This window comes from Ochotona princeps, chromosome 7, assembly GCF_030435755.1.
Source record: "Ochotona princeps isolate mOchPri1 chromosome 7, mOchPri1.hap1, whole genome shotgun sequence".
Taxonomy (NCBI): domain Eukaryota; kingdom Metazoa; phylum Chordata; class Mammalia; order Lagomorpha; family Ochotonidae; genus Ochotona; species Ochotona princeps.
Genome location: NC_080838.1, coordinates 14,794,494 through 14,819,027, shown reverse-complemented (window position 1 = coordinate 14,819,027; position 24,534 = coordinate 14,794,494).

Below are 24,534 nucleotides of genomic sequence, written 5' to 3'. Positions count from 1 at the left end.
CATTCATCTGCTGGTTCATTCTTCAACTGGCCACAATAGCTGGAATTAATTGATCCGAAGCCAGGAGCCAAGAGCTTTCTCCTGGTCTCGCACATGGGTGCAGGGTCCCAAGGCTCTGGGCCATCCTCTACTGCTTTCCTGGGCCACAGGCAGGGAGCTGGATGGGAAGAGAGGCTGTTGGATTAGAACCGTCGCCCATATGGGATCCTGGAATGTGCAAGAGAAGGATTTAGCCAATAGGCTATAACGCAGGGTCCAGGTATGTAATTTCAAGTATTAGGAAATTGATACATCACATGCAAAAGTGTGAGAAGCACAAGTCACTCTCACCAGAAAGAGTAGTAATTAATAGAAGTTAACAGGAATCTATTGTCTTTATTAAACTGCTACTGCACCTTGATTGGCTGAGAGTCTACATCTGTGGTTTCAGGCCAAGCTAATTATCAAAACAATACGAGGAGCTTTCAGTATTAGTAAACTTTAATTTTTAGAGTACTGTTTAATTTGCAGAAACCTTGGAGGAAAACAGAATCCTCCGAAATACCTGCCTCTACAATAAATGTTCCTAATTATTGAATAATCCAAGCAGTAGCATTTATCAAGCCCAAGCTAGAGTAGTGCAGTTACAAGAGAGGTCAACTTTGATACATTATCATCATCCAACATCCACAGACAGCACTGGGGCTCATTTTTGGAATTGAAAATTCTATGTATCTTGATACATAATGATATGTATTCATTCAGTGTTAAGCAGAATAGTTTCATTGTGCTAAACATTCTCTGTACTCTAATACATGCCTACATCGAATGCCCAACCCCTCCACCACCACAGGTCCCTGGCAGCTACTAATCCTCTAGATCACAATTCAGGCTTTTCCAGGACAGTATACCTTTACAACCACAGCCTGTAACCTTTTCAAGTTGGCTTCTTTCATTTAATATACGATGAAGTTTCTTTCATGTCTTTTTGTCCCTTGATAGCTCATTTACTTTTACCACTGAATAATTTTCCATCATCTAGATTTAACATAGTTTATTGATTTATCTACTGAAGAAGGTTGTCTGTAATTTTGGCAATTATGAATAAATCTGCTACAAACATTTATGTTCAGATTTTTGTACAAGCTAAGTTTTCAGTTCATTTGGTAATACATCAAAGAGCATAACTGCTGGATACTTCCGCAATAGTGTGTTCAGTTTTAAAACAAACTGCCAAATGTCTTCAAATGTATTGTAATCATTTTGTATTGCTACTAGAAGCAAATGAGTGAAGATTAACTTCTGTGGGGCTTTTCAAAAATATCAATATCATGGAACCAACTCGGACTTAGTAAGTCACACTTTCAGATTTGTGCTGTCTTTGTGCATTTTGTAATAATTTATCAACCCTAGATTCTACATCAAGCAAGATCTGTTGAACATAGCTCTGGATATAGTTGATTGGTGGGACATTATTTAGCTCTTGGAATCACAGTTTCAGAAAAAAAGGGGGGGCAAGTAAACAGTACATTGTAATGAAAAGAAGCCAGATAAGAAGGTGATGAATCTTGTAATTATGGCATATGGTGATTTAAGCAATTAGGGATATTTGGTCTCACAGTGAAGAGGACTTAGGAAGACCCCACAAGTGAAAGTCTTACATCTATGTTGAACAGTTAAAGTGTGATATGAGGAAGAGGTGCTTTCATTTGATCACTCTGGGATAAAGCATCAGGAACTGCTAGGTAGAAGTTGCAAGGTACAGATCTTAGATCATTATGTAAAAAAGTTTCAAGCCATTATGCTCATCAAAGAAAAGGGTTGCTTGCAAAGGAAAGGATTGAAAATTGTAATTTCTATATAAATCACAGGTTCACCCAGAGGATAGGTCACATTATGGAATAAAGTCAGGAGAGCTGTAAAAAGGACATTAAACTCTCGACACTGGGAACAGTGGAATACCTCTGATGTTACCTTTAACTCTGTGATACTACAATGCAAACAGGGTTATCAAAGATCACAGAAACATGACAAAGAAAACAGCATGAGAATCCACTTAGTAAAAGCCTTTAACTGTAATATATCACCTGTAAAAACACTTAGTGAATAACTGCTACATGCCAGAATCTTCACATGCGTGTGATTCTTGCTACTGACCCTAATTCAGAAACATCATATTGTTATTCTCATTCTACAAATATGAAAGTAAAGCTTCTCACAATTGTCTTGACTTACTGCATTTAACCAGTAGGCAAAAGAACTTGAATTCAGGTCTCTCCAAGTCAAACTGACAATGACTTCTCAAAGAGATCAAAAACAAATGTTAATCTCCCCATTTTATATTCAAGATTCTATGATCTGCTACTAACTGAACTTTCCAATCTGAGTTTTCATTAACTTTCAGTTAAACTGACAGTTCAGCTATCCATTAATTGGGTTCCTGCCCCCTGTGAGAGAGACCTGTAATGTATGCCTCGTTTGGGTTCCAACTCCAGCCCAGCCTGTCCACTGCAGGCATTTGGCACTGAACCAGGGAATGGAGCTATTTTATTTACCTATCACTCTTCTCTGTTCACTCCGAATAAACAATTTGCTTTTCTTTTTTAAAAAAGCAGTGGAATATCGATTCAATACTGTGCATAGCAGAAAATGAGGGCACTGCTCAGAAAAATAGTCAGGTTTTCTACTCTGGACAAACAAAAAAAGAAACTCCGTTATGATAGTTTTCACTGGCATTTTGCCTATGATCATTAAAGCCAAGTTCAAATATTTCAAACCAAGATATGTCAGTTCAATCACTAAATCCCCAAATGCAAAAAGTTAAAAGAATATCTAGAAACATGCATTTTTTTTATTTGAGAGAAAGTATTGTGTAGTAGAAAATACATTCTCTCAACAAATAAGGAAAATGCTATTCTTATGACATATTTAAAATCAGCAATAAATCATTTTAACAGCTTTTCTGCCATGTGACATATGGGGAAGCTAAAGAAATTGTATTTTAACTAACACAGAGAAGCATGGAAAAATCACAGAACTTGGCAGGAAATCATAACAAAATTACATAATTACAGAATGTTATTGTTTTCTACAAACTGACAATTCACAAGTATGACCAGCATATATGCTTGAAGTTAGTGTCAACATTTATAAAGGGCTGTCGTGGACAATTCCAGAAAGGAAATCAATTATGCTATCCTAAGACTATCCTAAGAAGCAGTTAATTATGCTAAAATTGACCTCAACAAGTGACTTAAAAAAGGGCTAGTCAAGCTGTGAAGAAGTCTAATATTTAAAAATAACTGGTTGAGAGGCAATATGTGGATTTGGTCATTTTAACTGGCAACTATACTCATAACAAATTTATTTTTAAAAAAGACTGAAAATCAGATTTTGTAAATAGAGAAAAGTATTCCATGAATAAGCTGCATTCTTTTTTCCTTTTCACTTTGTCAGCTCAGTAGTTAAGAATATTATACTACCCTAAATTTAATTATCTGTGATCATAATTTACAGTATCTGAGTAAAATGGTCATTTTATTCAATTATTTATAACATTGCCTGTATTCACTCTAAACTAATATCTTTTTGTAAAATTTTTAGTTGTTAAACTTCTAATTCAGTAAAGTATTAAGCCTTTTACTGTAGTGTAAATGTACAATATTTTATTCCAAAAGTTAAGAAGAGAAAAGGAAGAGCAGAGGGCTAGGAAGGACAAAGGGAAGGAAAAAACGCATGTCACTACATTCTTAGAATTGTGGCTACAAATCACAATGAATCTTTTAAAAATGCATTAAAAATTAAAATTTAAAATGATGCTACCATATCTAGGAACATCACTGTCACTTTTTTATATTCCCAATTCTTCTCTAATATGTACTCATTGCTAAAATTTCAGACAACAAGTTATTACATTCAGGAATTTTTTTCCTGAATATCTTCTCCAATGCTGGGTTAGGTGTCTATCACAAAATGAACACAAGCACTAGCGACCTCTTCTCAGCCCTAAGATGAATACTGCACAACATACAGTGTCTTTTCATTTCTTCCATCCCCCATTCTGCAGTGTATGTACTTCCTGCCCCCAACACACACACACACACACACTGAACTCCTTCTTGATAGGGACAGGATAAGCCCAATAAAAATCAAATTAACTGAAGGAATATGCTTTCATTAAAAGTAATTATTTTTTACTGTTGGATAAAAATATCCACATTTGCTGGAACATCTCCTCCCTACACCATTCTCCAGTTCATATTCTGCCCAGGTTTACATTTTTCCTCCATCTGTAAGTTGGAAAATGGGTTAGGCTCCTGTGCACAAAGCCTTCTGACATTTTCCCATGTTGACTTCCCATTATAGAACACAGAGGGCCTAGCACAGTGGCCTAGCGGCTAAAGTTCTCACTTTGAAGATACTGGGATCTCATATGGGCACCAGTTCTAATCCCAGAGACCCCGTTTCCCATCCAGCTCCCTGCTTGTGGCCTGGGAAAGCAGTCGGGGATGGCCCAAAGCCTTGGGATCCTGCACCCACGTGGGAGACATGGAATACGCTCCTGACTCCTGGCTGCAGATCAGCTCAACTTTCTGGTCATTGCAGCCACTTGGGGAGTGAATCATCGAACTGAAGATCTTCCTCTCTGCCTCTCATGCTCTCTGTATATCTGCTTTTCCAGATAGATAGATAGATAGACAGACAGACAGACAGATAGATAGATAGATTGACTGATTGATTCAAAAACAAAACAGAAAATGCGGATAGGTATTTGCCATAGCCATTAAGGCATCACTTCGGGTGCTCACATTCCTTCTCATAGTGCCAGGGACCAAGGACCCTTACTTGTTTCCAATTTTCACTTCCTTTAATATGTGCCAGGTGATGCAACAGGTGATGGTTGAAGTAATTAGTATCCTGCCATATACTTCAATGATCTAGATAGTTCCCCATGCCTAACCTTCGTCTGGCTGCTGAAGGCATTTTGGGAGCAAGCTAGCTGTGGAAGATCTCTCGTTGCCTGTCTATCTTTCTCTGCCTTTCAGAGAAACAAGGTAAACAGTAAAAAGGATTAAAAGAACAGAATACGTATATATAATATGTATAATATATATATATATTTCAAATCACTATGATAAATATACTTCCACATAAAAACAGAGTAGTGTGCAGTTAAGAAGTAAAAATTACTCTATCAGGTTTCTCAAGCTCATCCCAAAGTCACTGTTAGGTGGACTAAGTGTGTGTGATATTTGATTGCTTCTGTATTCCACACATCGACAGAGACAGTGAAACTTCACCAGCCCTTTAGGTCAGCTATTACATTAAATGGGCTGCATTAGGAATTCCCTGTTAAAGGGAATATTGAGAAAGCCCAGACTTTGTATCCACTCAATTATGAATCAGTTACTTAAGGACAATTAAGATAGCATAGTCTTAGCCAAGGATGGACAACAACCCATTTAAAAAACTTTCACAGTGTAGCTGTGCTGGCTGTAGAGATATGGACAGTGGTCAGATTCAGCTTAGTAGTCAACATCATTATTAAAGTTGCACCCAGGGCTTGTGGGCTGATATCCCTGAATATTCTCAGGCAGACAACGTTGCCTCTGCGGATCTGCCACATGGGCACACACATGCATTTCCTCACTTGCTCTTCTTGATGTGCTCTCTATGTGTTGGATATTCTGGTTCTCCTTCTGAATTCCCTAGCATTCTGGAAGCATTTTAGATCATGCAGAGCTCTGCAGAACACTGTAGTATCAATAGAAATGGAAGTCATGACAATATCTGCTCACTCTTCTGCAATCCCCCATTTGTCTTCTCTCATGCAAATACATAGGCATGACATTTGTTAATGTTCATAAGAAAAGCCTTGAGAGCAGTAAGAATTTACTGTTTAACTTGGGGAACCACAACAATCCTGTAAATTGAGTTTAAATAAGAGGAAGAAAAACTGTTCTAGGCTCTTACTCTTCTGGTTCTAACTGGTGTGTGGTTGACTGCTAACAAAGTACTCCTGTGGAAACACGTTTCAGCAAGTCACACCACTTTCTCCTAGAAATTTCCTTGCCAAGTTATTGTGGATCAAACTGATTACTATGTTTTGTTAAAGAAATAAGAATAATCTTAAGCTCTTGACATGCAGCAGCAGGAAACAGTGTATGACCATATTTGGTGGGGGTTATACTATATACAGGAAGAGGCTAATGAGAAGAGGGAAAACATACCAAAACAAGAACGCAATCTTAGCCTTTAGCTCTGTCACTGCTGTGGACTGGATGTGTTCTGCCAAATGCATAACCTGAAAATCACAATGAGACAGTAGAATGAGGTTGGAGATGGTTGGAGGCATGACTGAGTCATGATGGTGGAGCCTTCACAAGTGCAGTTAATGGATTTACAATGCAAGTGTGACAGGAATGTTCATGGTTTGGTCCTTCTACATTCTTCCAGGTGAGGACAAAACCAGATACCATCTTGGAACTAGGGAACAGTCCTGATCTGACCTAGTTTACCTGATATTTTGATCTTTGTCTTCCACTATCCAAGAGGATGAGAACTAATTTTTGCTATTTACTCAGTCTAAGGTGTTCTACTGCAGTATCAGGAATGGACGGGGTCATCCTGGGAGATCATTTCAGTTTTCTCACCATCACTTCCTGCCAGGTTCATTATCTTGCTTAAAATTTAATATTGTGAAAATTGTTTAAGCCTATAAAATCAGGGTGGGCATTGTAGTACCTGCTTCTCATATTGATGCACTGATTCAAATCCAGGCTACTCTGTTTCCTATGCATCTCTCCACTAATGCGAGTAGAAAGCAGTAACTTATGGCTCAGGTACTTGAGTTCCTGCCACCCAAGTGGGAGAGCTTGATAAAGTTCCTGATTGCTGGTTTCTGCCCAACCCTGGCCACTGAGATTGTTGAGAGAATAGACCAGTCAGTAGAAAAAATAAAGATCTCTCTCTCAACACCCTGTCTTCCAAATAAATAATGTATCTTAAAAGCTTATTGCCAGAGGCATGCTCCGGCTGACTCGAGAGCTTACAAAGGATGTGCGGATTGGCGAGATGAGAAGAGAAGAAGGAGAGGCAGAGGAGGCATGGACCATTATGGCATGATGCTCGTAATGGATAACTCAGAAAAGTTGCCTTCTTTATACACAAATCATCACAAGCTTTTGCACAACATTCAATTGTTTAATTTTTTACTTCATTACAAAAGAATGCTTACAAAATCAATCCTAAAAAACATTATTTCACTTCAGAGAAAATATTTTCAGCAAGTATTACTCATTCAAACCTGCAGTGACCTGGCAGAAGCCAGGAACTCCACGGTTGGCAACACATGTGGTTACACAATGACAAGTGGTTTACTTATATTCAAAATCAATTTTTACTAAACACAAACTAACTAATATTGCTTAAAACATTAAGAGTACTGAGTTAAAAGAAAAGATCATAAATGAAAGGAATTTATAAAATCATATAACATAGATTCTTTGCTAACTCTTATAATCAAATCATGCATTAATTATCATCACCTTCACCTAGTGCTGATTCAATTGTTTTTTGTTCTTAATGTTGATTTAATTGTTTTTTGTTCTTTTGTTAAAGGGCAGTGAAAGGGATCAAAGGCAACTCAGCCAATCTACAGAGACGGCCTTTACAAGAAACTTCCTCTTTATCTTAAACTGTTTGGTTTCCCTAAATATGAGTGCCAATATAAGATAAAAGTTTTTATAAATTGTTTTCTTACCCTAAACATCAGTGCCAATATAAGATTGAGATTTTAAGCCATTTTTGGGGGGGTTCACATTTGTTTCCTTTTAGAAGATGCCCCATATACTTTCTGCTTTCCATGGTGAGAAACCGAAACGCATCATATCATGTGTTGTAACAGTTCGAAGCACATGGTAAACAAACTCTTGATTGCCATTTGTTCCAAGATATTATCAAGCCATTTCTTAAGGAAAATATTACTTACATTAGGGCAAACTTCAGGACAAAGGTGGGCACATAACATGATGTTTGGAGACATTGTGGGCTCAATTGTACTATTGTATACTTCAGCTGTGTGTCATTGCCTTACATAGCTAAAGATGCTTTTACCATAACATGATTGATCATTTTGATGTGTTATACCAGTTACAGGAATCACTTCACATTAGCAGAAAAAGAACACCACCACCCTCAGGAGAATTCTATGAAACATCAGAGAGATGATTGAGTGGCCATACAGTGGGGTGAGGCAGCAATGAGGTGACCAGAGACATTCTGCCAGGCCTTGCCACGCAGCCAGAAACTCCTCGTAGCCTTGCTAACTGAGGAGCGGTGCTCATCACACACCCATGCCATCTGACCCAACTGCATGGCTCCCCACAGCTTATAATTATATATACTCAAAGTCTTTTTCCAAGCATATTAACTTGTCAGCATTAACAGAACATTTCATAATTTCTGAAATAATTAACACATTTTACTTATGAAAGAGAAAACTTAAGGCACACATCATTTTGATATACATTCCTTAATTTTCTCCTTGATTATATTTAACACTGAATAGTATTATGAAACTCTAAGATAGAAGCCACAGAACACATGAATAAGAACCAAACTATTACAGCCCTGGTGCATACAGGTGTTTCACCAGAGAAATGGACATATCATCATAATGGGAAACTGAGCATTAGAAAGCCACATCACATCCTATCCTGAAGAGGAATTTGCAAGGCTAAGTATTTTCAACTGAAGCTTTTTCCTTTTTCTAGACACAAATAAGCATCATAAGAAATTAGGAACATAATAGACACTATCAACATGCTAACCTATACCACCAGAGAAAATGTGATGCAATAATTAATTCTAATTAGATTCTTATGTTTACACCTCTCTATAGCTAGGATATGGTAGCCATGCACTAACAAATTTTGCTCCTGTGAAAAGGGAATTTTAAACAAACAAAAAACTCAACAGAGACTAGTGCTACAGTATAGCATACATGAGTTATCACTTACTGTGCCTGAATACATATGGACACAGGTTCTAGTCTGAGCTACTCTACTCCCAGCTCCCTGCTCAGACACTGGGGAAATCAGCATAAGATGGACCAAGTGCTTGAGCCCCTACTTCCACAGTGGAGAACAGGACAGAGTTCCTGACCCCTGCTTCAGACTGGTCTGACTCTGTATTGCAGATATTTGGGGAATGAACCAATGATTGAAAGAGATTTTCTCTTTCTCTCTCTCTCTCTCCCTCCCTCCCTCCCTTCATTCCTCCCTCTAGCTCTTTCAAATAAATATTTTCAAAAATCAGCAAAAATTAAATGGAAATAATCAAGAGAAGGGAACACATTAAGTCCTTATAAGAAAAAAACAAAATTCTGCAGAAAATTAATGATAAACATATTCATTGACAGCATCCTAAAAGCCCTATCTGCTTAAAATTCTTTGAGCTTATTCATTTTCAAAATGTTTTATTTAGAGTTCAGAAAGTTATGTTAAAATGCTAATATTATGAGTTTATGACAGCATAAATTTTTCTGTTCTTTGTTAAAAAAATAACATTCATCACATTCAAAATATTTCCCACCTCATTTTAACACCAGAAAAAGTACATACATGTACACAATAGAAATGACATCCAGTATAAAACCTTCATTTAATCAGTACTTTGTAAGTAAAAATTCATAAATAAAAAAGCCATTATCTTCCTAAAATCACATTTTATGACCCTTCAAAAGCATTGTTGAAAGAAAAGTAGCCACATCAGATACCAGAAACCTTCAAAGGTCAATTTCCTGCTTTTTATAGTAATGAAAAATTTAAGACACCTATCAGAATATAATTGGTACAGCACCATACTGGGATGACGTCAAAGAAGTTGTTGGTGTCACGGTTACCTTCAGAAAAGAGAGCAATGTAACAATAGCACAGAAGGTGGAGTGCTGAGCCAGGAGCCGGGGCTACAGAGACCATGGTGGAAGTCTAACATAAGAGCCTGAGCTGAAACCCACTGGAGGGAGTGGCACAAGTAACTGCAAACAAAGAATCCTGTATCAACCACAATAAGTAAAATCAACTTGCAGACTTGCGAGTGACACAGATTAGAAACCTGCCTTAAGGAGAAGACATCTGCTAACCAGAAGTTAGCAGACCAAAAGCAAAAGAAGAGACAAAGGCACAACGAATATTACTGAAGACTCCCCTGCAAAGCAACAAAACCCTTTGCCAACCTTAGAGTTAACTGAGGAATTCATAAATGCGGGACACAGAATTCAAAATACTTGCTATAAAGCTTCTTATCAACAACCAGAAGCACATGCAGCAATTTAAGGAATATGTGAATCAAGAAACAGCAACATTGAAACAAAATCAAGCAGAATTATTAGAAACGAAGAATGCAACAGAGCAAATTAAAAATTTAGTGAAAAGTCTAAATAATAAAATGAAGGAGGCAGAAGAAAGAATGTCAGAATTAGAAGATATTTCTTGTCACAATGGAGAAAACAATCAAAATCTGGAAGCAGAGCAGGATCAAACTAAAAAAAAAAAAGTATTCAAGAATTAAAAGACACTGTTAATAGACCAAATAAAAAAGTTACAGGCATTCCAGAAGGTGCAGAAAGAGAAGCTGGGTTTAAAAATGTAATTAATGAAATAAAAAAATTTCCCTAGAGAAAATTTGAGAAACAACATCCATGAGGAGCACAGAACTAACAGCGTTGACCAAAAGCGATCTTCACCATGACACATGCTAATCAAGCTCTCTTCAATCAAACATAGGAAAAAATATTTAAATGTGCATGTGAAAAAATCAACTGCAGACTTGTGGGTGATACAGCTTAGAAACCTGCCTTAAGGAGAAGAATCTGATAACCAGAAGTACAATAACCAAGGGCAAAAGCAGAGAAAAAGGCTCAATGCATATTACTGAAGACATCCCAGGGCCTATGGAATTTAGTTGGGGCTCTGATGGAAAATAAGTATCTACCTTGTGAACACAACCGTCCTGTTCTGATGAAAACAAAGAGGAACCTTCCGTGCTTCTGGAAGGAATACATCTGTGTTCAGAGAAGCAAATATTCCTCAAAAGATGAGACAACCTACTAGATCTCAGAAGGCTCTTCATTACAAAACACTGGGAAAGCCAGGACCCATCTTCTGTTACAGTTACAGTGAAGGACCAGTAGACATGTGAAAGGCGAAGTTCATGATTAGAATAAATGGATTTCTTTACTATTTGACAATCAATCACCCGAGACCAAATTTATTTGCAAATAACATTATACAACAGAATTGACTTTGGATACACCCAAACAACTGTTCAGTATTAATTTAATCATAATTCCTGTCTTTTCTAATTGCTTCCTACTTGCTGCTAACATTGGCAACAGGGACTTAGCCTGCTAAAAGAATCTACTTCAGCAAAGGTAAGAAACTGTGCAAAATAAAAATTAAATCCAGTATAAAACTTAGATGCACAGGCCAGCATGGAAGCTGGGAATTGAACGTGGTAGGAACAGACACCCAAGAAGCTAGATTTGGTTAGAAGGTCTAGGGGCAACTATGAAACTCACTTAAGTGAGGGGTGTATAAAATTTATACTCTTGAACATAGACATCGACTCTGTGGGTTAAGTGAAATAACTAAGTACACGGACTGTTTCTGGACTGTTTCCAGAAATAGTCTAGAAATCCATGAAGAGATAAACTAAACAGATCAAGCTACAGTGAGGGCATAGTTGAAGAAACAGAATGGGAAACTGCAGAGACTTCTGTCCAAAACACTTCAAAACTTCCCACAGAAAAGCTTAATTATCTATTAGTGGCAAGAGGTGATAATGAAATAACCAAATACAGAGGTCAGCAAGCTCATGGAAATCTTACAATGGCCAACCATGGCTGCATAAAGACAACCAAGACATGCAATGTCTTCCAGGAGCTTATGGGTGGAGCTGGAATTAACCATAAGTCTGAAGTTTTGTTTCTGCAGAGTGGTGAAACATTGTCACTATAGCCACCTGAAGATGTTCTGAGTCCTCAGCCACCCTCAGTGGTGCACTACACCAGAACACTGTATCCAACTATAGCACAAAGAGACAGATTGGACTGACCACTCTGTTAGAAGAGACAGTTACAGGGACCCAGCGCCATGGCCTAGCAGCTGAAGTACTCTCCTTGAGCACACCGGGGTCCCATATGGGCACCAGTTCTAATAGCAGCAGTCCCGCTTCCCATCCAGCTCCTTACATGTGGCCTAGGAAAGCAGTCAAGGACAGCCCAAAGCCTTGGGACCCTGCACCCACATGTGGGAGACCTGGAAGCGGCTCCTGTCTCCTGGCTTTGGCTCAGCTCAGCTCTGGCTGTTGTGACCACTTGGAGAGTGAATCATCGGATGGAAGATTTTTCCTCTCTGTCTCTCCTCCTCTCTGTATATCTGACTTTGCAATAAAATAAATAAATCTTTAAAAAAGAGAAAGAGAGAGAGAGACAGTTACAGTGAAGGATCAGTAGGCAAATGGAAGGCAAAGTTCGTGATTAGAATAAATGGATTTTTTTACTCTTTGACCATCAATCACCTGAGAGCAAATTTATTTGCAAATAACATTATAAAGCAGAATTGACTTTGGTTACACCCAAACAACTGTTCAGTATTAATTTAATCATAATTCCTCTCTTTCCTAAGAGATGTATCAGCAAAACGAATACAAAAAAGCATTATATGCCAGCATATTTTATTTATGTGACCTGGATTTAAATTGAGAATTAGTTTTCTGATCATAATTCTCTTCCTTTTGCAGGCCAGGATTTCAACTCACGAAAGTTCTGCAGGAAATTTGCAGCGAAAACCTAATGGTTTTTATCAAAATACAGTAAAATGTAAATCAAAGGTACTGTTCTTTTCCAGTTAATGAGATACTGGTTTGTTTTTTTTTTGCCACTAAACATATTAGTTCATCAGTGGTTTGTCTGTTGGGTTTTTCCACTCCATTAGATTCTCATTTAATGAGATTTTTTTCCTCTTCTTTCTGAGGAAAATAGAGATATTGAATCAATATAGCCTTCTCTGGAAAAGTCAAGAACAATATAATAGATGCATAAATTTCCTAATCACAGACACTGGATTCAATGACAGAACCATATGGGGACACCTAATCACTTAATCCATTATGTTATTATTATTCATTTCATTTATATTATATAATATTACTTGTAATGTAAAGCTAATCAGACAATTATTACATATCTTACTGCCATTGTTTTAATAAAATATGCAAACAGAATAATGACAGAATAAGATGCAAATATTTTTCTTTATTCTCACTAATGCGTATTTTAATATCACCTCAAATTTCAGAATATTGTAGTATATCAGGTGATGCTGCAACCTGTAATATAGACATCGCTATGAGTACCAGATCAATCCCCAATTATTTCACTTATGATCCAGGTCCCTGCTAATGTCTGGGAAAACATAAAATAACATGAGTGCTTGAGCCCCTTACACCCACATGGCATAAGAAATTGTAAGGAATTGGGATTGGATACAATGTCAGGCTCCTGGCTTCGGCCCAGCCCAGCCCTGGCTGTTACAGCCATTTGAAGAGTGAACAGTGGATGGAACCACTTGCACAGTCACTAGCTAGCTGTACATGGCTGAAGCCAGGAGTTGGAAAAAAAAATCTGAGAGGGGGTGGTTACCCACATGAGTGTCAGAGACCCAAGACCTTGGGCCATCTTCTGCTTGTTTTTGAGGCCACCTACAGAGATCCAGACTAGAAGTGGAGCAGCTGGGACTCAAACTGATTTATTCATAGGATGTCCATTTTACATAGGATGCCCACATAGGTAAACTACAACAGTGGCCCCCAAAAAAATCTATTAAGAAATCTGAAAATAGACCTAACATCTGACTCAGCCATCCCACTCCTTGGAATTTATTCAAAGAAAACTAAACCAGCATTTGAATGGGTTACTTGTACTCTCATGTTTATAGCATTCCAATTTGTAATAACTAAGATTTAGAATCAATATAGATGCTGATCAGCTGATGACCAGGTAAATAAAATGTGCTATATATAAATGAAGGAATGCTATTCAGCCTTAAAAGATTAAATTCTATCTTTGTAACAAAACGGATACACTGAAGCTTACTATGTTCAGTGAAATAAGCCAGCCCCCAAAACATAAACATGTTTTCTGTGATATGTGGTGGTTAATGTAGGATACAAAAAAATTGTATAAGAATGAAACTTACATCTTGTGAATACATCATTTATTGTAGCCTTTGTCTATACTGCTATGGAACAGGAGTGTTCTTTCTACTTTTTACTTGCTGAACATTGTGCTTAATGTTATGTTAAGCCTGTGGTTATAAAACAAATGGAAATTACATTATGGCAGAAATTAAAAGAACAAAAGAAAGGGAGTTAAAAGTTGCAAAGCTTAAAGGTAAAAATTGGAAAGGGATACACAGAAGTATTGTTATCTTCTAAAAATTATATCTGTGAAATACATAAAGTCTATTTATAACAACTTTTTTAGATTTATTTTTTATTTTTCTATTGGAAAGGCAAATGTACAGAGAGAAGGAGACACAGAGAAAGAACTTCCATTTGCTGGTTCACCCCCCACGTAGCTGCAACAAACATAGCTGAGTCGGTCCACAGGCAGGAGCCAGGAGTTTCTTCCAGGTCTTGCACATAAGTACACAGTCCCAGGGCTTTGGGCCATCCTCTATTGCTTTTCAGGCCACAAGCAGGGAACCTGATGGGAAGTAGAAAAGCCAGGATATGAACTGGCACCCATACGGGATCCTGGCAGATGCAGGGTGATGATATAGTCACTAGGCTATCATGCTTGTCCCTATATTAATTTTTTTAAAAGAAATCTTTAAAGAAATTAAATGGACTCTCAGTAAGTCAATAACTCTTGGAAAGTCTTACAGCAAAAAAGAAAGTGTTTTCTCAGAAAAATCATAAGCAAGATGAATTCAAGGAGTGCTTCTCTACCTGAGAACGTGGAAGGATGGCATTATGATGAGGTCATGACCATGTGTTTTCAAACCCAGAGGATCTGCAGAAGATCCTGGTCTAAGAATTAACATGAGAAATGGCATACATGATTGTGCATGTCCATTTTGTGTAATGGGAGATATTAGGGATCTTACATGGAGTTTAGCAGTATTCATTCAACTCAAACTCTTTATTTTATGCATCAACAAACTTAGATCCAGACTTGGGAACAGATTCATTCAACGTAATAATCCCATTTTGTCACTCAGAAGATTCTGGTCTCATCAACTATGATCTAAAAGTCCATTCTACTTTTTATACACCCTCAATTAACAGGCTTCCATTTCAAAAGCTTAAAAAGGAGCTCTTAAAAATGGAAATTTACAACATGCCATTGTTTTCTTTGCCAGTCTTATGGCAAAGGGGACACTTTGAAACTTAAAATGGACATTTATTTGGAGAGAAACATACCAAAACAGGCAATACACCATGTAATCTAAACCTAAAATACCACACACTTCAATTGAGACAATTTTTAAAGGGCAGGTGACTTACATCTGAAACTCATACATCAGTTAAAATCTTTACTCGGAATGAGGGATGGGCAAGAAATCAGTTTTACATCCAAAGTGAGTTCAAAGATAGGCACCTTCACTTTCCAGGCATACATGTTGGGCACGTGTAGCCTCTCTGAGCCTTTGTTTCCAAAACAACAGAGATAACACTAGCAGTAGCCTTAATTTGAGTTTCCCAAATAGAAGCTGACAAGATCTTATGAGGGGCTTTGGGGGACATATGCCTGGAACACACCTCTGAAAAGAGTAAAGACAAATAAAACAGAGTTACGAAGAATGGCTTGTCAAAGTGCAAGCATTTAAAGCAGTGGGGATATATGAGAGCACACAGAATGCCTCTTAAGACTAAAATACCTGGGTCCACTTCCTTCTTCCATATCCAGATGTCAGCTACCTACTAATGAACCCTTGTGGAGGCAGCAAAACTAACTCAAGGGATTGAATCCCTGCCCCCTCATGTGAGACACTGGGATTGAGTTCTTGGCTCCCAGCTTCAACCACAGCTCAATCTCCAGTCATGAAGGGCATCTGGAGGGTAAGCCAGCTGATGGGAGACACATACTCTGAGCCTATCAACTCTTGATTACATGCAGCACATTTTTTGAAACTGTCCATCCAAAGGTGAGTAGTTTCAGAAGCCACTAACTAGCTCTCCTGCACTCATGCTTGAGAACTCCTATGAGAATGTTAAATCCTGTTTACTATTGCCCTGGGTTCACAGATCTAGTGACAACCTGTAGCTTAGGAGAAGAACCAAGACAGAAAGTAGAATGGCACAGAGTATCCCTGAAATGACACTCTCAGCCTGAGTCTGAACTCAAACAACAGCATCTACCGCAATGAGGACTAACATCAGAGATAAACCAAGAAGCAGTGACAGAGGGCACGCATAGGAAGAACTGGCTGTATTGTCTAATTCAAACCACGCTAATAAATTTCATGTAATAATGCATATAAGCTGATCAAAACAAAAAATAAGAGATCAATTTGTGTTGACTGTGATTATTTCAACATTTATTGTTTTTTCAGATGCCAAGTGCTATCTCATGTGATACAGAAGAAATACATTAATGGATATTAAACATTCTGCTCCAAATCTTTTTACCCTACTAGAGGCAGTAAAGAATCATTTATCAAGTAGTAACATTATGTTAAAGGTGTACATTGAGTCTAATTATTAGTCAAAGTAGGAAGCTGCACGTGTTACTCAGAGATTACAGCAACTAGAAAGGCTTCCCAGAGGATGTGGTGTCTGCACAGAATCCTGACAGATACATAGCAACAGCCTTAGGTAGTGGAAGCATTTTAACTAATGAGAGCACACATATAGAGACAAGCCACAGGGGCATGAAAGAACACGGAGCTCTGGAGTGCAACAAGGGGCACGGGGGACTGGGAGATTTTATTTCATGGGAGACTACCAGGAAATAAAGCTGTGACAAGCAACAGCAAAGACACTGTCTTGAAGAATTAAGAGTAACATTTGCCTTAATGTTAGGATTTGTGTTTTAGGGACCTGCTGGACGTGTGGAATGTGGATTGTAAGGGAACCATACTAGATGCATAATCATTAGGGAGGCTATTACAACACCAAAAGATAAATGTAATACAGACCTTAACTAATAGGTAAACATCAGCACAATCATCTGGGAGAGGTGTTATAACAATGGGTTAGTATGCCCATGTTCCAGATAAGAGAGCCTGCTTTCAATTCCCTACTTTGGATCCTGACCCTAACTTCCTATTCAGGCACACAAGAGTTCTGGTTAATCATGTCTCTTTCTCTTCCTCCATTCTCTCAGATAAATTTCTTTTTTTTTTTAAAGATTTATTATTATTGGAAAGCCGGATATACAGAGAGGAGGAGACAGAGAGAGGAAGATCTTCCATCCGATGTTTCACTCCCCAAGTGAGCTGCAATGGTCGGTGCGCGCCAACCCGAAGCCAGGAACCTGGAACCTCTTCCAGGTCTCCCACGCAGGTGCAGGGTCCCAAAGCTTTGGGCCATCCTCAACTGCTTTCCCAGGCCACAAGCAGGGAGCTGGATGGGAAGTGGAGCTTCCGGGATTAGAACCGGCGCCCATATGGGCTCCCGGGGCTTTCAAGGCAAGGACTTTAGCCACTAGGCCACACCGCCGGGCCCGTCTCTCAGATAAATTTCAAATAACTTACGTGTAGGAATTAATTATGGTAACTAATACACTGCTCAAGAAACCCACATCCTATGTAAGAATTCCATGGTTTCAGCCCTGGCTTTGCTCTCCATTCTAATTTCTCAGCAATGTGCACCCCAGGAAGCAGCAGGTAATACTGCCAGTACATGGGACCCCGCCACCCATGTGGGAGACCCGGACTGAGTGATGAATTCTTTGTTCCTGGCCCACCCTCAGATGTTGAAGGCATCTGGAGAGTAAGCCATGAGAGGAAACCTGATATATTCTTTTGTACCCTCTCTTTCTTCCACTCTCTACAAGCAAACTTCTTTATGAAATCAAAAATTTTAAAAACAGTTTATAATTTGTGATGACCGGATACACATGAAATTTGCAGAACAATGATTCTAAGACGATCACCAGGCTTTTGAATTCACGTGATTGGTTGTTTAGTAATATTTCCAAACAAGCCAGGGAACAGAGAAGAAATACACATTTTATACATTGAAGAAAGAGAACAGTGGGTTCCTTTTGTATCTCTGGACTTCCAGGAATCTAGTAAGGGCATGTCATGGATATCCATTGTAAACTCAGCGGGTTATGTGAAAGAGAGGCACGAAGGGCTTCTCCTGTTGTTCTTGAATGGCACAGAGGGCTTCTTGTGTTGATTTCAATGTCTTCGCTGGGCTTTTCTCAGATGTAAATGGAAACCAGCTCTGACTCAGCTCTTACTATGTGCTGTTTTATTCAACAATGGTTAAGCTAGATATAAGCATTTTCTAACTCCACTAACTTATTATCTCATCAATACAACAGACATTAGGGCCATAGCACTATAGTGTCTTATAATATGATGTGGATTAATATTATGTCTGAAATTCTCCCACTGATGATTGACTGCTCAAACATATTGTTATCCCCAAGAATTTTAATTCCAAGATTGCAAATGTCATTGGATCCAATACTGACATGTTATTATTCAATGACAAGCCCATCTTTTTCTTGATTTATCTAGTTGGAAGACATGTACTGAGAAAATCAGAGCATTGTTGTAGGGCAGAAAGGGTCATATGAAATACAGAGGAGGAGAAGATGCACAGTGACTGTTACTTCTTTTCAATCTCACGTCATCATCAGTGCATCCAGTGTCAGGAGAAGGTAAAATGCAGTGGTAGAGGGATTCATACAAAATGTGAAATTGTTAAAAATCAATTTAATTAGTTCAGCTCTGCAGCGTTGGCTCTCAAAATCTGCTATGGTGCATGGCTTAATAATGCTATATTGCACACAGACTGAATCATCTTCACCAATAATATTTGCTTGAGTCTTTGTCTTTATAAAATCAGATCATAACTTCATCACAGGATTTTCCAAATAACCCAAAACATTCCGCTCACGGGGAGTAATGCCAACAACAGTAATTCAATATCAACGTTCCATTTATAATATTAAATTATATAATCCAAAATGCTACAATAAAGGTAAGTATTTAATCATATTAATGTAAGTAAAAGGGCTGTAATTTGTGAGAAGCCTTCGGCCAGTCTCTCAGCTTATGTAGAGGATGAAGTTTTCCAACAGATCATTTTTTTTTTTAGTGATTTAATAGCACTGGCTTTCCTGCCTAATAAACTGATACCACAAGCATCAAATCTTCATCTCCTGCATTAATTGAGACAATTCCCACTGCCCTCCTACTACATTCTTTCATCAGACAAGCACCTTAGGTCAGACTTTCTTTTATCAATTATAGGCCTCATCAATCCCCCAATCTCAGCTTTAAATGGCTTTAACAGGAATTTAACTTCCTTACAACCAACCAGAAATTTCATTAGGAGAAAGAATCAGGGAGGAAAGAGCAATTGCAGAATTAAAGGGAAAAGACATAGCTTCATCTACCATTCTGCACCAAATTTTAAGAAAAGCTATGGTAAGATAACTGTGGCCTCTTCCTTACAGGGACTTATAACACAGCATTAAGAAACATCCGTGATATGCCCAGAGAGCTAGCCAACAGGGGAAAAATCGTGTTGTGCACAGGAATCACCTGCTCAGAGAAACAAAGCAGACCTTCAAGGAAATGCTTCTAGTGTATCAATCATCAGTGAACACAAAGAATCTAGATACCCTTTTAGAGGCAAAAAAAAATCACCCTATAGTTGGGAGAAATGTGGAAACAACAGCACTGTGAGTCAAATATGAATTATAGAAAAGATAAAAATGTAGGCTGCTCATTAGCCAGGCTAGTTGGAGAAGATTCCTCTGAGTAGTTGTCAGAGATGGTCACATGAAGTACTGAGAGAAAAACATATCACCAATGCAAAGCAAAGAAACACAAAGGTCAGTATCACTACAGCACAATAAGAAAGAGGAGAGACAAAGTCTGCAACTACCAATCAGACAAACTATTTGGGCTTTAAAAGAAGTGGTTACATTAACATTTATTTCTAAATAGAAACCATCAGTGAAGATAGAAAATTGGATTACTGCATCTGATATACACTGTAGAGCTTTCTTTGGCAATTGTGTGGAAAACCAATGTGAGAGGAGTGATGATGGAGGCAGATGGATGTTGTTCTTGTAACATGTGCTGACCCTCAGCCAGGTAAGAAATGATGGCAGCTTGCTTTGGATAAGGTTATGGTGAGCTACATAAAATGTGAGAGCTATTGGACCCAGTGGCGTGGCCTAGTGGCTAAGGTCCTCGCCTTGAAAGCCCCGGGAGCCCATATGGGCGTCGGTTCTAATCCCGGAAGCTCCACTTCCCATCCAGCTCCCTGCTTGTGGCCTGGGAAAGCAGTCGAGGACGGCCCAAAGCTTTGGGACACTGCACCCGCGTGGGAGACCCGGAAGAGGTTCCTGGTTCCCGGCTTCGGATCGGGGCAGCACCGGCCGTTGCTCTCACTTGGGGAGTGAAACATCGGATGGAAGATCTTCCTCTCTGTGTCTCCTCCTCTCTGTATATCCGGCTTTCCAATAATAATAATAATAAAATGTGAGAGCTATTAATGAATTTAGTTTGGAATGTGAGAAAGAGAAATCAGTGCTTACATTCAGATTTGACCTGAGCATGCTATAGATACTAATTTTTAATGAGAAAAGGAGGGCTTAATGAGGGCCAAGGTTTTGACATGTTATATCTGAGATTCTCATCCTAAAGCCATCTGGGTTAGTTAGATGTTATGATACAAGAGTTGGATTTGGTGGTCCAAGTGGGCAACAAAACTTGTGCATCATCAGGAAACACATGGTACATAAACTATCTTAATAAGATCCCAACATGTGCTGTTCAACTCACACTTAAAAGATACCCGCATCATTTGAAGCACATGCTAGTCCTTTGCTAAGCAGGATGCCTGTTCTGAAGGTGCTTATAACAATGAAATTGATGTGCACATATCCAGGCATGAGTGAAGCATGAATAATGATAAAACACGGCAGAAGGAAATAAACTGAAAATGAGATTGATTCTAATTGGAAATTTTATTTCTCACAGCCTATGTCATTTCTTGTGACCCCCAAATCAGGAAGTCAATAAAGAAGAACTAGAGGTCTAGTGTGGGTAATAGCAGGAAAGTGCAAAAGGGAACACAAAACACCCTCCTGGAATGTCTGAAATTCTTCACAAATCCGAACATCAAAGGAAGCTGAAGTCTAAGACCCACATGTACACAGATAATGAAAAGAGTTATCTGAAGAGGTCAGAAAGGCTGGTGGGATGACATTTAGAAGCAACTGATACTCTGAAAGTTAATGCTTTAAGGACAATCTCAGCAGTAACATTATAGTTAGGTCTGAACTCAGGAAGTGAATGCTCTAGAAACTGATGTTGGCAAGTTAAATCAGGAGCCTCTACAAAGAGTAGAGATGAAAAAGAGACAGATTTGAGAGTGGACTGTTATGCCTATGAATTCTCAACAAAAATCAGGTCTTCATCACATCTTGATTTTATCATATTCCAGAGCATTAATTGATTATATTTAATATCAAAAAAGAAATTAGAATTCCAGCAGGGCATAAAAGTAGGTTAAAAAAATCCCAAGGTTGGGCCTGGCTCGGTAACCTAGCAGCTAAAATCCTCTCCTTGAGTGCACCGGGATCCCACATGGGCACCAGTTCTAACAGTGGCGGCCCTACTTCCCATCCACCTCCTTAATTGTGGCCTGGGAAAACAGTCAAGAACAGCCTGAAGCCTTGGGACCCTGAACCTGCACATGGGAGACCTGGTAGTGGCTCTGGGCCTCCTGCTTCAGATTGGTGCAGCTCTGGCCATTGCGGTCACTTGAGGAGAGAATCATCAGATAGAAATCTTCCTCTCTGTCTCTCCTCCTCTATACGTATCTGGCTTTCTAATAAAAATAATTCCCCAAAAACCCAAAGGTTAGTACTCTACCAAATAATTTATTTACATTTACTGCTGTGTACAAACCACTTCCATGAACTACAAAGCCTAGAAATGACAGATTTTCAGCTTAGCCTATTTAATATATTTGTATAAAAAACATGATTCACACATGCACATGTAAAACCACATTCATTTTTTGTATTAGATATACTAAAATATTTATTTATGTGGGAACTGTTAACAGCTTTTACTGGAAGGGCTAAAACTGGAAAATACCATGAGCTTCAATGTTACATAAATATTGGAGAACAGATATAATAAGAAGTCACTGCAATTTCATACACTTCCGTATTTCTGAAATTCTGTAATATTTTAGTTTTTCAATTTGCCTTTGCTGATTTTACTTCTTTGGTGAGGAGGGAGAGAAGGGGAGAGACAGAAGGAGAAGGAGGGGTGAAAGAGAGAGGGAGGGAAAAGGGAAGGAGATGAGAGGGGAGGGGAGGAGAAGGGATGGGAGGAGAGGAGAGCATCCAGAGGTGAGCCAGGCCTGTCATACCAGAGCCAGAACTCCATTCTGCTATCCTAACTGGAAGGTCTACTAATTGGGAACTAACTGCTCCAGCCATCACTCACTGCATCCCAGAATGTGCATTAGTGAGAAAGTGGAGTCAGAAGTGCAGCTATAGGTCAAACTCAGACACTCCACTACGGGCTAAGGAGCCTCTTTAATCACTGTTTCAAAGGCATGTCCACCCATCACTTTTAGAGTAAGAGTCACAAAGTTGAGGGTAGAGGTCTGTCAAAAAGGAATCCATAAGCATAGAAACACAAAAGCAAGGAAACACTATTCCCCCAGCAATACCAAAAGCATAACAGTGGAAATTTTGGCTGTTGTTCCCCTAGAAGAGAATGAAATTGATCCGGATTTCCAGCGGATAAGAGCCACCTGGTCCTATCTTCTAAAAGTTATTTTTGTTTGCTGGATTCGTTTCAAGCATCATTTTGCTACATCGTATTTAAAACCAGGATGGTAGTTCCCAATATAAAGACACTATGGAGTTTTATGTTTTAATTTTTTTTAACTTTTTTTGTATTTTTAACATAAGAGTGCACTGCATAAATTTCATCTCAGAAGCTTTTCTTAAATCTGTTCCTTACAGTGCTCAATAATTATTTCTGCCTTTCTATCCAGAGTATGTAATTGCAAGATGATCACAGCAAAACTTGCCATCTGGATGTCATAAGGAAATAACTAGTTTTTAAGGTCTGCCTGGAGCCACCTGGACCAACACAATCACAGTCGAGTTGGTGAATACACTCATAATCATAGCATCTGAGCAGGAGACACCTTCAGGCTGATTCTCGCCTGACTGCTCTTCACTGTAAGTTTCTTTTAGCCTCCACTTTATGATCAGTAAGATTTCCACCACTCTCCAAAGGCAAATTTGTCACATGCAGACAACTCTAAATCATATATTTCTTTCCATCTGAGTTACACCCTACTTCCACATAACTTTGATCAGATTGTTCTTGTTTGGCCACTTCAAACAATCCGGAGCACAATCCTGTTATACTCAACATCTAGAGTATTTAGAGGCAGCTATTATAAAGTTCTTCAGTTACAAGCATTTCATGAGGATTTATCTCAGTATAAATACTTCATAAGCAGTCTTTGTTTTTTTCAAATGCATCTATTTATTTGGAAGGCAGGTAGACCATTGAAGAGAATTCTCATGCTGTAGTTCACTCCCCAACTGCCCACAGGTGAGGGCTGGGATGGACTGGCAGAAGATAAACCTTGGGAACACAATCCAGATTTTCCACATGGGTTACAGGAGCCGAATTACTGGAATCAACAATGACACCCATTGTCTGAACTACCAGAAAGTAAGAGTCAGGAGCTGGTTCGGGGAATCAAATCCATGTGGGATGCAGATAGCTTACAGGTTAGATGTCTTTATCGTTTTTAATTAACAAATTCCATTGACAATCTGGTTATCGGAGTTATTCATTGCTTTTGTCCTCTGTACATTTCATCTTTTCTTTTTCAAAGCTAAGCTACTTTAAACTTAAGAACCATCTCAGACCAGACAAAATTCCCATATACCTTGAACATGCATTCTTCCTTACCTCCAGCACCTTAATACAGTGCAGGTCACTGCTACTGAACCTAGATTAAAGCATCATTATTAAATAAAGCCCATACTTTATTCACAGATCCTTAATTTTTATCTAATGGCTTCATATATATATTATACATATAATTATATATACACTATATATATTATACATTATGTTACAATATCACACATTATACATTATTTACATAATGGCTTCATATATATATTAAATCCTATTCTAAACAGAATGTCCTTCAGTTGTAATCAGTGTAACATTTTTCTCATGATTTAAGATGAAAACCATGAAGACAAGGTGACATTTTCATTGTATAACAGAAGTACAC